General features: G+C 36.7%; 1 protein-coding gene across 23 annotated transcripts in view; it reads left to right on the top strand.

The window, feature by feature from the left end:
* Cep170 (centrosomal protein 170) overlaps positions 1-12,992 on the top strand; it is a 102,888-nt gene that overhangs the window by 14,021 nt on the left and 75,875 nt on the right. For 3 of the 23 annotated variants that reach the window (XM_076548288.1, XM_076548285.1, XM_042258664.2), the window contains exon 1: positions 9,482-9,663. The exons of 15 other annotated variants lie outside the window; for them this stretch is intronic. The gene's annotated coding sequence lies outside the window, so the exon portion shown is untranslated. Of the gene's footprint in view, positions 1-9,479; positions 9,664-12,992 lie in introns of those variants that run through there. 5 more of the 23 variants (XM_076548275.1, XM_076548273.1, XM_076548289.1 and 2 more) reach the window with 4 other exon arrangements.

Here is a 12,992-nt window from a genome sequence, read left to right as displayed (position 1 = left end):
TGGCAAAATTAAAGAAAATAATTTATCCTATATTTGTGAGTCTAAAGTTTCATATCTAATTTGTCTTTTATCATAACCAAGGACAATTTCAACTATCTAGTCTTTAACTATATCAAAGACCTCAGAAGGATACAATGTCATCTAAGTAAACAGGAAGAGCATTGTAAGCAACTTCCAAAAATCTAGAATGACAGACAATATCTAGTCTATTTGTATTTGGCAAGATTAAAGAAGATATCCTATCTATCCTATATTTGTGAGCCTAAGGTTTCATAACTTACTTATCTCTTATCATAACCGAGGAAAACCATAATTATAACTATCTAGCTTTCAACTACATCAAAGACCTCAGAAGGATACAATATCATCTAAGTAAACAGGAAGAGCATTGTAAGCAACTTCCAAAAATCTAGAATGACAGAAACAGCTGTCTGCCTGGACAGTCATCCAAAGTTCCTCTGCAACGTTGGGGCATTCATCTTCAGCCGACAGGCCTAGAGTCTCTCAGTCACTTCTTCCTGTGTTCTGTAGAATGTCTTGAAGTTTCTTCTGTGAAGCAGGAACCTGAAGGACCATCTCACCTTGCAAAGTTCAGTGGTCACTTTCCTCTGGGTCCTGCATGTCCAGTCGATACAACATTTTGTCAAGCAGTCCAGGCAAGAACAGTTTCCTGCCCAAATGGCTATTTTTGCCAAGAAGAAGATAAACTCCATATGGAGTTTCTTTGATGCCTATCTTTCTCTCTGAAGTAAATTGGTGCTGCCAGGAGCAGACGTGTCTCATTGTCCAGAAAGTCTAAATTTTTAAAATAGTTTAAATGCCATATTCTAAAGGTCTTTGAAGTGTTTGAAGATTATCTACCTAATTGAATTTTATCAAATTATACCTAGAAAACTTAACTAACATGACTAAAAGTTTGATTATCATGGATGACTAATTATTAATCTGTATTTCTTAATTATCCATTACAATTTAAATGAGTTACATAAACATGATACCTTAAACAAGAGCAGAAATACATATATAGTATAACAAAATCAACTCCAAATTTGTATCAATAAACTAAAATCCATAGCAATGTAAAACATTTTTAAACAAGTTCTTTAAAAGTAGATTCAATAATCTACCCTTTCATCCTATCATATTTATATCATATCCCCTTTTTTTCTTTAGAAAGATATTGACTGTGACCAATAACAATTTGTAACCAACAACCTAAACAAAGACAAACATCCATAATACATTTTTGGGGAAGGTGGGCATAGTTTTCTAGGCTACTTCCTCCTGATAGAGGACACTGGTAGTCTTAGGGGGATACTGAGAAAATTAAGAATTATGGTCAAGTCCTGACTGGAATAGTCTATGAGGCTTCATTGTCTGAGCCAGTTGCCTTGAAGCTGTTCTGGATGTTGCAACATCTGGAGACTTCTCAGGGGGTCTTCCTTGATCAAACCATATTAGCTTGGAAGTAATCCATAGGTTATCGTCTTCTGTGGAAACAAAAGCAGAACCTCTTTTTCCAAAGCAACGTATCCACATTGGGCGCCAGTTGCCCCGCCTGCAGGGCTACAATGGGTTCTCGACCACCCTAAGGAGGGACTGTAGAGACAGGAGATACAAAGGAAAATACACCACTTAGACATAGATTTTAAAATCAAGATATCTTTAAAATACACATATTGGTTTAACTTAGCAGCCTTTACAATCAATGTCTTTCTGCAGTTAAAAATCCCAAAGACAATATAATCCAGACTCTGTGTGTGATTTCCATCTTTATGTGGCTTATTTTTTATATTATTTTAACTTTCTCTTTAAAGACTTTATTTTTTAAAACTCTTTATTTAACTGTCTAGCCTCCTTTTCTTCTTTTTTACAAGCCTACGTACATTTTTACACGCATTGTAAACTGTTTAGGGTTTATTTCATCTGAATCTGTATTGTGAATCTGTTGCTTTAAACTGCAGAGTGGTTAGGACAGAGAAGCAGCAACCTTGGCTGCTGACTCCTCCCACCTCAGCTTTTCAACATGGCAGTGGTGCATTTACTGCCAGCTCTGAGAGCCATGCATACCACCAACCCTACGAAACAGTGGGTCTATGCCTCCATTAAAGCGCCCCCCCCCCTTTTTTTGTCTGTACTAGCAAAAGCTATATCCACCATGCAGCATACTGTGCAGCTTGGAGACACCTCTGTGTACTGCAGCGGGAATCCACCATGCTGCATTCACACCCACACACCCCTGTGAACCCGCCATACTGTAGCTCACGGTTTGCCTGAGAGACACAAGTAGGAAGCTGTTTTTTAACTCTGTTTTAGAATCTTTTTTTTTTTTTTTTTTTTTTTGTAAGCTTTTGCAGGGTTTAGGTGGAAACTCTTGCCCCACGTTTTGGTGCCATTTGTAACTGAAAGTTTTCCTGTGTCCTGCTGGGTCCTGTGGCCCCACAGCTGCTCAGACCCAAATAGACACACTCAGACTTACATTATTTTTAAACTATGGCCATGGCAGGCTTCTTGCTAGCTAATTCTTATATCTTAAATTAACCCATTTCTATAAATCTATATTTTGCCACATGGCTTGTAGCTTACCAGTATCTTTACATCTTGCTTCTCCTAGCAGTATCTCCCTGCTCTGTCTTTTTCCTTCCTTTCTCTCTCCAGTTAGAATGTCCCCTAACCTTTTTTTTTTTTTTTTTTTTTTTTTTTTTTTTTTTTTTTGAGACAGGGTTTCTCTGTGCAGCTTTGCGCCTTTTCCTGGAACTCACTTGGTAGCCCAGGCTGGCTTCGAACTCACAAGAGATCCACCTGCCTCTGCCTCCCGAGTGCTGGGATTAAAGGCGTGCGCCGCCGCCACCGCCACCACCACCCGGCAGAATGTCCCCTAACCTTATTCTACCTCACCATTGGCCAGACAGCTTTATTTATCAACCAATCAGAACAACACATTATTTACAGCATACAGAACGTCATCCCCATCACTTCACTGATTTAAGCACTTGACTGAGCAAGCATGAGGAATGGAGTTCAGAGTCCTAAAACTCTGGAAGTCTGCTTGTAATTCAAGCCCTGGAGGCAGGATTACTAAAGTAGCCATATTGGTGAACTCTTGGTTTAAATTTAAGACCCTACTTCAATAAATAAGGTAGAAGAGCAATTGAAGATGATTCCCAGTACTAACATCAGGCCACTACATGTATGTGCACCCATGTGCACTCACATCGACACCACACACATGAGAAATGGGGGAAAGTAACATTTCCCCAATTAAAAATTATAAGAGACGCCGGGCGTGGTGGCGCACGCCTTTAATCCCAGCACTTGGGAGGCAGAGGCAGGCGGATCTTTGTGAGTTCGAGGCCAGCCTGGGCTACCAAGTGAGCTCCAGGAAAGGCGCAAAGCTACACAGAGAAACCCTGTCTCGAAAAAACCAAAAAAAAAACAAAACAAAACAAAAAATTATAAGAGACATATTTCATACCATTTACCATCTTAAGCATTTAAGTCTAATAATACATTATACTAACCAACCATCACCACCATTCATCCATAAAACTGAAATATAGAACTATTAACCACTAACTCCTTCAGTGATTTCCATCCCCAGGCCCTGACAACTACTACTCTCTCTTTACAATTTCTGCTACTGAAAGTACCCCTTATAGTTGAAATCACATAGTGCTTACCTTTCTGTGAATGGCTTATTTTACTTATCACATTGCCCTTGAAGTTGATCTGTACCATAGCAGGCATCAGAATTCTCTTCCTTTTAAAAATTGTGTGTACCATATTTTGTTTGTTTATTGGCCCATGAACACTTACATTGTTTGCTATGTATTGACTATTGATACCAGTAATCATTTATCTACTTAAGCTATTTTCTGCCTCAAAATTATGGAAGTTGATGTCCAAGTGAAATAATACAGCCATGTATTTTGTGCTGGCTGTGTTTGGGGATTATCCCTTTTAACAAAATCTCTATTGTACCTTCTCAGAAATGATCACATTGTACTGTTTTCAGTGAATTCTTAAATAGGTACCTCATGGACTTGGATAATGATGAGCCTAATCACCTTAAGGTGGAAAGCCAAAAGAATACAGTCTAGTCTATGAAAGAACAGACTAATAGATGATTCAGAATTTAGCTGAAATAGATAAGAGTTCATTTGTTTTCTAATTTACTAATTTATTTGTAAATTCTTTGCTGCTACCTTTGGAAATGAAAGCACAAAGCTCTTTCTGCTCTTTTGGTTAGGACTAAATTTCCTTTTCTACATAAATTATCAACTTATCCATATTGCTATTATAGATAAAAAATACATATAAATAAGCATGTGATTTCTATTTGTGGAGCTGAGTAACTATAGTAGCCACTAACCACCTGTTTAACAAATGTTACATGGTTCTAAAAAAAAAAAAAACCTTTACGTTTTTCATAAGCTAGCACAGAGATCTTGGAAAGAACTTTTAATACCTCAGTCATGCAAAGGTGTAGCATTTTTCTAGCAGGACATTGAGGATTTAATAAAAGTGATTTTAGGAAGGAAGTTTATTAAGTTGCTAGCTTTTCTTATCAAATTGACGTTTTCTTTTGAAAATATATACTGAAGTTAGATACATCATAAGGCTCAATACTTGGAATGCCATCATAATTTTTATTGGGAAGTAGGACCTTTTAATATTAATGCTATTTCAAATATAAGTTGTAGATTACATTTGTTCTTGGTCTATAGTTATTTTAATTGCTTTTAAAAAAGAATCCTTGATTTACTTGGCAGAAAATAAAGGTAAAATTTGGAGCATTTATTCCAAATTCATCATGAATATGAGAGCAATTTTTTGCAAAAACTATTCTTACTGCTGAGTTTTTCACATGAGTGTGGAGTCAGTATCTTGGTAGGAATCCAAAAACAGCACAGCTGCAGATTTATTTTTTGTGAGGGACTGTACAAATGAGGGTGGAGTTTAAAGTAAATGAAGTTTTCCCAAGAGTATTTGTCATTATCTGTCCCAGCTCAAGTTAATTATACAGCAGAGTTGAAATTTTCAATGTTGTACGTCTATGTTACTTCCCAGAGCTACGTCATCCTCTGACCGTCCAGCCAAAGAGTACCACCCTAAACTGCTACATCATCCTTTTCTGTTTGGGTTGTTTTCTTTGTTTCTTTGTCTACTGTCAGGGAGACCGCTTTAGTTTAGTTAGCTATTTGTTTATCTTTGCTTCTATAAGATTAGGTATTTTTTCTGTCTTGATTCTCCACTTTCCCCCTTATAGCTGTAATATTTAGAACTTGGAAATGAAGAAAATGTATTAATTTTTTCAAATATCTGTAATACTGAAGTATTCTTGGGAATTGATGTATAATATTTGCGTTCATTTTCAAGAAAACCAGGATTTTGTTAAGACAATATATTTATACTAATATGTGTCCATTTCTTACATATAAAATTCCTAGAAAAATGTCCAGTACATGGTAAATGGTTAAACAGTGCTATTCTCTTATATTACAGGGTCACAGAAAATTGTGTCTATTTGCTTTTGAAACCTGAGTGGCATTTTGTTTGATCCTTAGTCCATATGTGAAATTCAGCTATAGCCATTTCTTCCATTTTCAAATACATGACATCAGAATCAAAGAGTTTCAAATGTATTTTCTGTTAGACCCTGAACTCAGGGCCAAAAGTGTGTGCCTTTAGTTAAAGTTTTTCATGTTTCTTTGAAGTGTTTGACATGATAGGGGAGCGTGACATAGTATGAGTTATAAAGTCTTATGAGCTAGTTCAGGCTTACTACATTTATTTAATTATGAGTTTTACTGGTGGTCAAAGGACAAGTTTGGAAGGTAAAATTTATCACTTTTTCCTCTTTAAATTTTCATTTGTTTTATTAGGGAAAAAAACATATATACTCTGCAAACAGGGAGTCAGTGGTCCTTAGAGGTCATTGTCTCTCCTACCTCCTAATAACTGAAAAAAAGTTGTCACATGATAAATGATAATATTTTATTAAAATAAAAAGGTTAGAGAAAAGCCCTTTCCGCTCTGAAGACTGATAGCCTGCTATTTATTTCTCTGCAAGAGCAGAAATTGTAGGGTAAGATGAACATTAATCCGTGTAAAGCCATCTGGTGATGAATCAGCCAGCTGATTTCCAGAGCATAAGGATGGACTATCCTTAACATGTGACTTGGCTCAAGTAATTGCATGCATCAATTATACATTAGGTATATATTGTAAAGACGTCAGTTTTTTGGCATGGATTGTCTAATACACTATTTCCTAGTTCATCTGCACAGAGAAACCCTGTCTTGAACCACCCCCCCCAAAATATAATAAAATAAAATAAAATAAAAATTTTAAAAAAGAGAGAAAGTAAACCCATTGTTTACTCATCCTAGTGGCAATGCTATTGTCCATCTCAAAACTCCATTATAATAATTTACTTCACTCAGACCCCTCTTGACATCAGTTCTCAATTTGAATTACATGTAACTATAAGCAGCATTTAGAATTTTTTAAATAACAATATGGTAATGGGTTTCCCTCTGGCATTTTCATATATACTTTTTTTCATTGATCTTCCTTTATTCCCCTCCCCTAACCCCCGCACTTTCTCTTTCTCTACCTCCTAGATCCCATTCCACATTTTTAACATATACTTTAGTAACCTGTTTTTCCTCCTACCCCAAACTCCTCACCCCTTCATAGTCCTTCTCCCAGTCTCATGAGCCACATGAACACTAACAAAATTAAAATCTAGAATCCACATATGACAGCAAATACGGTGTTTTTCTTTCTGAGTCTGGGTTACTTTCTCTCTTTTTAAAATTTTTATTTTATTTTATTTTATTTTTTGGGGGGGTTTCAAGACAGGGTTTCTCTGTGTAGTTTTGGTGCCTGTCCTAGATCTCACTCTGTAGACCAGACTGGCCTCGAACTCACAGAGATCCACCTGGCTCTGCCTCCCAAGTGCTGGGATTAAAGGTGTGTGCCACTACCGCCTGGCTTACTTTCTCTTTAATATAGTAATTTCCAGCTATATTCATTTTCTTGTGAATGACATGGCTTTATTTTTTATGGTGAATAAGATTACATTGTAGACATGTACCACATCTGTTAGTGGACACCTAGGCTGGCCTCACGTCCTAGTTGATTGTTAATATAATAGTGCAGCAGTAAAAATGAATGCACAAGTATCTCTGGGGTAAAACTTGAAAGTCCTTTGAGTATGTACCTAGGAGTGATGTAGCTGAGCCATATGGTATTTTTATTTTTCTAGAAAACCATACTGATTTTAGTGGCTATATTAGTTTATACTGTCATCATCACTAAGTAAGGTTTTGGCTTTCTTCATATTCTTGCCAGCATTTATTAGTGTTCTTAATCTGTCTTTCTGACTAGAGCTAGATAGAATCTGAAAAGTCATTTTAATTTGCTTTTCTCTGATGACCAAACTGACAGCTGAACATTTAAAAAATGTTTATTGGCCATTTTTCTTTCTACAATGTTCTGTTCAGTTCATTATTCATTTCCTGATTGGAAGATTTGTTCTTTTGGTGTTTAATTTTTTGCAGTTCTCTGTATTTTCTAGATATTACTCTTCTGCTCTGAGTATAACTGGCAAAGGTTTTCTTTTGTTCCTGGACTTATGTCTTCACTCTGCTAGTAGTTTCCTGTGTTGATCCATTTGTCAGTTCTTGGTATTGCAGCCTGCGCTATAGTCTTTTTGGAAAAGTTCAGCATAGGAAGGGGATGTAGCTCTTTGAGTTGAGTGCTTTCCTAGCATGTAGGAGGTCCTGGGCTTAGTCCCAATGTGGTGGTACATGCCTGTCATCTTAGCACTTGAGAGGGCAAGGTGGAAGTTTCAGAACTCTGTTCAAAATCACTCTCAGTGTGTGATGATTTAACTTGGCCAACTCATGTGTGTTTAGGATTTTATCTATTTCTTCTGATTTTCCTGAGTATTTCAGATGTACATTTTATAAATACCTAATGATTCTCTTAAATAGAATTGGAGCCTCTTGTAACAACAGCTTTTTCATTTGAAATTTTGTTGACTTTGATCTCTCTTTTTTTGATGGTTTGACTAGAATGTTTGTCATGCTTGTTCAGTTTTTCAATGAACCTACTCTACTTGATTCATTGATGTATTCTTTTAGTCTGTATATGTTTTCTGCCCCAATCTTGAGAGAGAGTATGTTCTACTGAAATTGAGTTTAGAGCATTTTATTTTTAAAGTATGGATTCTTTTTATCATTTATTTTACGTTTATTAATTTTTGATATTAGAATGATTACATTTCTCCCTTTCCTTCCTCCTTCCAAACCCTCCCATATACCTCTCCCTGCTGTCTTTCAAATTCATGGCCTCTTCTTTCATTAATTGTATATGCATTTATATTCCTACATATTACCTCCTTAGTTCCTGTAGTGTTGCTTGTATGTTTTCAGGGCTATTTGGCACTGCACACCTAATCAGTGTGCTCCTCCCTGAGGAAAACCACCTCTCCCACTTCCAGCTTTCCTCAGTTGCCCAGAGTTCTTTGTGTAGAGTTGAGGCCTCAAAGGCTTTTCCTCCATCCACTTGGTCGTTTTCTAAAGCCTTGCTTGTGTGTTATTTTGGTCGGTTGTTCTTGAGGGAGAGTATAACTGTGTAGAGCAGGCTGGCCTAAACTCGGAGATCTGCCTGCCTCTGCCTCTGCCTCTGCTTCTGGAGTTTTGGTATTAAAGGCATGTCACCGCTCCTGGCTCATCTAACACACACAAAATAATAATGATAAAAATAATAAACTTTGTTCTTAGAACTGCTTTAGCTGCCTGCTAGATTGCCAGATGTTATGATAGGTTGCACTATCATTTCATTTGATTCTAAGAACAACCAACATTTTTAACATAAACAGAATTAAAATATAAATTATTGGAATGTATAGTTCAATGAAGCTGTGTGTTCTGCTTGACAATTGCAGAGAGATTTTGATTGGTCTCTATAGGCTTCAGAGTTTAAGTTTTAAAATCCTAGTCCATTGGATTCTAAGATGAACTGATCCCACAGGAAAATCCAATTTTAAAACTTACTATAGTTCTAGGAAGGTGAAAGTGTAACTGTGATGCTAGGTAGTGTTTACATCTACTTGAATGTTAAACCTTTGCCATCTAGTTGCTGAAAAGCCAAGTCCTATGTGGCAAGATAAACTTGAAAGATTGCTTGCTAAAGAGGAACATAACTAGAAAGTAAGGACGAGATTTACTCAGTAACAGAAGTTAGGTGACTCTAAAGAGTTCCAGGTTTCCTGCTCATTAAGATTTCTGGTAGAATCATCACTGCTCCTTCATTCATTAAAAATAGAACATGCTGTAGATTAGATTTGATCTCTTACAGAGAGAAGGGGTGGGGGGAGATGCAGGTGGGGAATGGTGAAGAGAAGGGAAGAAGGTTGTCACACAGTTATGGTGGGTGAAAGGTTGTTCTCACAGCTAGAGATGAAGAAACTCGTTTTGGCCTTCTGCTGACACAGGTGGGATCATCACATGTCCTCATCCAGTTTAGAATAAGGACAGCTTCCTGTTTCCATCTAACTGCACAGCATTCTCTCCGGGACTTAGTTCCCTAAAGCAAGATTCTTTTGTTTGTTTGCCCTAGCAACCCTGGATTTGGTAGGCTTCTCAATAGGTGTGTTGTATATATTTACGTATATCTTATGTTTTAATACATAGATACTTGGTATATAGCATTTAAATGAGTTGAACTTGTCTCCTCAACATTGATTTTTTTTTTCTTCTAGTGTTTTGGAATTTATATTATCTATAGTCACTTTATGCAATGGCATATCAGAGCTTCTTGCTTCCATTGAACTATAAATTAGATGGTCATTGATCAACTACCTTCTCATCTCCCCTCTCCTTGCCATTCTTAGATTCTGGTATCCATCATTATATCTTCTACTTCTGTGAGAGCAATGTTTTCAGATTGTACATACCAGTGAGATTTTATAATACTTGCTTTTGTGTGCCTAGCTTATTTCACTTAACTCAAGAGCCTGTATTTCCACCAATGCTCTATCGAATGCCAGGATTTCGTGCTTTATTATAGTTGAACTATATTGCCTTCATGAGTGTGTGGACATTTGGGTTGTATTGTTTCTTGGCTGTTGGGGTTAGTGCTGCAGTACACTTGGGAATGCAAACGCTCCTCCCATCTATCTCACTTCCTTTGTGTATAAATATACCTTTAAATGGGGCTGCAGCACCAGGCAGTAGCTCTATTTGAAGAAATTTAAGAACCTGCATAATGCTTTTCATAATAGCTGTGCTAATTTACATTCCCATCTACAGTTCCTACCAGTACTTGTTATCTTTTGGGGGTTTTGACAGTACTTATTTAATGGATTCAGGTGGTATAGTTCATTCTGGTTTTGACTTCCATTTCCCCGGCATTTACTGTTGGCCACTTACATGTCTGCTTTTGAGAAATGTCTGTTTGTGTCTCTTGCCCTTTTTGAAATTGCTTGAGAACCCACATGGATGACCTACCTATAATCCCAGCATTTAGGAGGTACATGCCTGGGATCCCTGGTGCAAGTCTGGCTAGCTCAACTAGCTGGAAAGTTCCAGGTTCAGTGAGAGAACCTGCCTCACTAAATACTGATCAAAAAAGATAACCAGCATCAACCTCTGATCTCTACATTTTGTCTTGCTATATAACCTGTCAACACAAATGTACCACATATACATATACACATGAAAAAAAAAGATAGAAGTACCTGGGGGAATGATAGTAAATCTATCTTAGAGATACTTAGAGAAAAACAGAGAATGTAGCCTTATGTTATATTATATTCCTCAGAAGAAACGATATTTAGCGAATAAAGGTCATTGTCTTAGCCTACAAAAGAATATAATATCCTGTGTATTGAATATTATATTTTTATTTTAGAACATGTCTATTCTCTAACTTTAAGCTTCATAGAAAGACAAATAAGATTTATAAAAAGCCATTTAAACTACATTATCTTATGTAATTGTAATAATTGCATAAATACAACTGTCATATATTACATAGTTATAATATTAGGTGTCATGCTGTAGAAATGTTTAAAGACTGTCTTACAGCAGATGAGAGTTAAAAGCTGTTTTATAACAAAAGAATGGTGCATGTTTAAACTGATTTTTCTACATTAAGAAGTTGTTCTTTTTGTCCATGTTTGGTCCTTGTGGTTTAGATTGCTGTTTAAGCTGAGTTGATTTCTTTTGAATATGTTGTACTGTAGTTTTCATTTTTGTTCCCTTTAAAAAGTATGTAACTATTGACCTACTTACTATTCAGTGTTTTAAAATTGTTCTTCATTGTAAATGGAGTATATAAATTATGTAATGTATTTCCAGAAAAGATTTTCCTTTAGTTAAGTTTTGGTTCTCTGTTGACATGGCCATGGAGACTGTATTCTGAAGTAGTGAAAGAAATGCTAAACACCAGTTTGACAGAAAGAATGTGTAAGACTAAGATCATCTATCTGCATCGAATAGTTGGGGACTGGGAGACTTAAACCACTTAAGTCAACCAAACTGATTAAATAAGCTGAGAAAGTATTAAGATTTGATTGTTTTAACTTATACAAAGTTACTTGCTAATTTTGGTAAGCGTTGTGTGCATTATATATGTGTACATGACAGTGGTGGTTAGTTTGTCTGTCAACTTTACACAAACTAAGGTCACCTAAGAAGAGGCACCTCAATTGAGAACTTGTAGGCAAGCCTGTGCAGCATTTTCATGATTGGTAACGGATGTCGGAGGGCCTATCTTACTATGGACCACCCCTGGGAAAGTGGTCCTGGATTGTGTAAGAAAGCAGGCTGACCAAGCCTGTATGGCGTATGGCCTCCGCTTCAGTTCCTGACTCCAATTCTTTCTTTGAGTTCCTGTCTTGGCTTCCTCCATGATGCACTGCAGTCTATGAGCCAAATAAACATTTTCCTGCCCAGGTTGCTTGTCTTCTGTTTTATCACAGTAACAAAAAACAAACTAAGACAGTGACTTTTAACATATAATAAACAAGATTTCCCCCAGAACATTGTACAGTGTTTGCTTTAATGTATGCCTGTATTTTATTGTAGAATGCTTCCTTCCATTACAGTTTATTTCCTATTCAAATGTAGCATAGTATACATCTTAGGGAAAAAAATGAAAATATTCTTTGGATTCCCAAGACAAAACTTGAGTAGGTGCTATCATGACTGTTAAGTGTAGAAGAGGAAACGAAGGAGCATGACACCTACCTTGCCTAGGGCTATGCAGAGTAAAAGTAGTAGAACAGGATTCAGACTTACCCACTGATCTGTTTGACTCCAGAGCTTGAGTTTGTTCCTGACACTGCTACATTCCATAGGACAGTAATTGTTAAAATCTCAGTCTACAAGTCCTTGGGGGATTCCTGAAAGAAATCCCTTCAGTGGTCCGTGGGACCAGATGTTTAGTGATATCAAAGGACTTTCTGCCTTTCTTGTTGCATTTCAGTTAGCACACATGGTACACTTAAGCTCAGTAGCACAGATTAAGGCACTGGACCAGACTGTACCAGAGGTAGCTGAAGTCATCCTGTTGTACAGCTGCCATTAAAAAGTTTTTAAAATCCACCAGCTTTACTCAAGATTACCTCATAAAATAGTAACAGTGAGTGACTATTTTAAATCTTGACCTTGAATTTATACCTTTGCAGTATTCTCAGAACCAGAGGAAAGTACCTAGAGAGAGCAGTTACACTCTGTGCCAGACTATTGTGGTTGTCTCCAAGAAATAATTTGTGTCGCTGTGTAAGTTGTAAACTGAACTAGGGCCATGCTTTCATAAAACATCACTTTTATGTCAATGATTGGCAGATTGCTAAAGTAGAGCTAAGTATTTGTCAAAATGAACCCAAGAAAAAGTGACAGGATTTTCTTTTCAGTGATAAAATTTTAGGTGTCAAGGACATAATTTGAGATAATGAATTCTTCCTGTGAGCT

This window comes from Peromyscus maniculatus, chromosome 11 (genome assembly GCF_049852395.1).
Source record: "Peromyscus maniculatus bairdii isolate BWxNUB_F1_BW_parent chromosome 11, HU_Pman_BW_mat_3.1, whole genome shotgun sequence".
Classification (NCBI taxonomy): Eukaryota; Metazoa; Chordata; class Mammalia; order Rodentia; family Cricetidae; genus Peromyscus; species Peromyscus maniculatus.
This window is presented reverse-complemented; position numbering and strand designations above follow the sequence as displayed.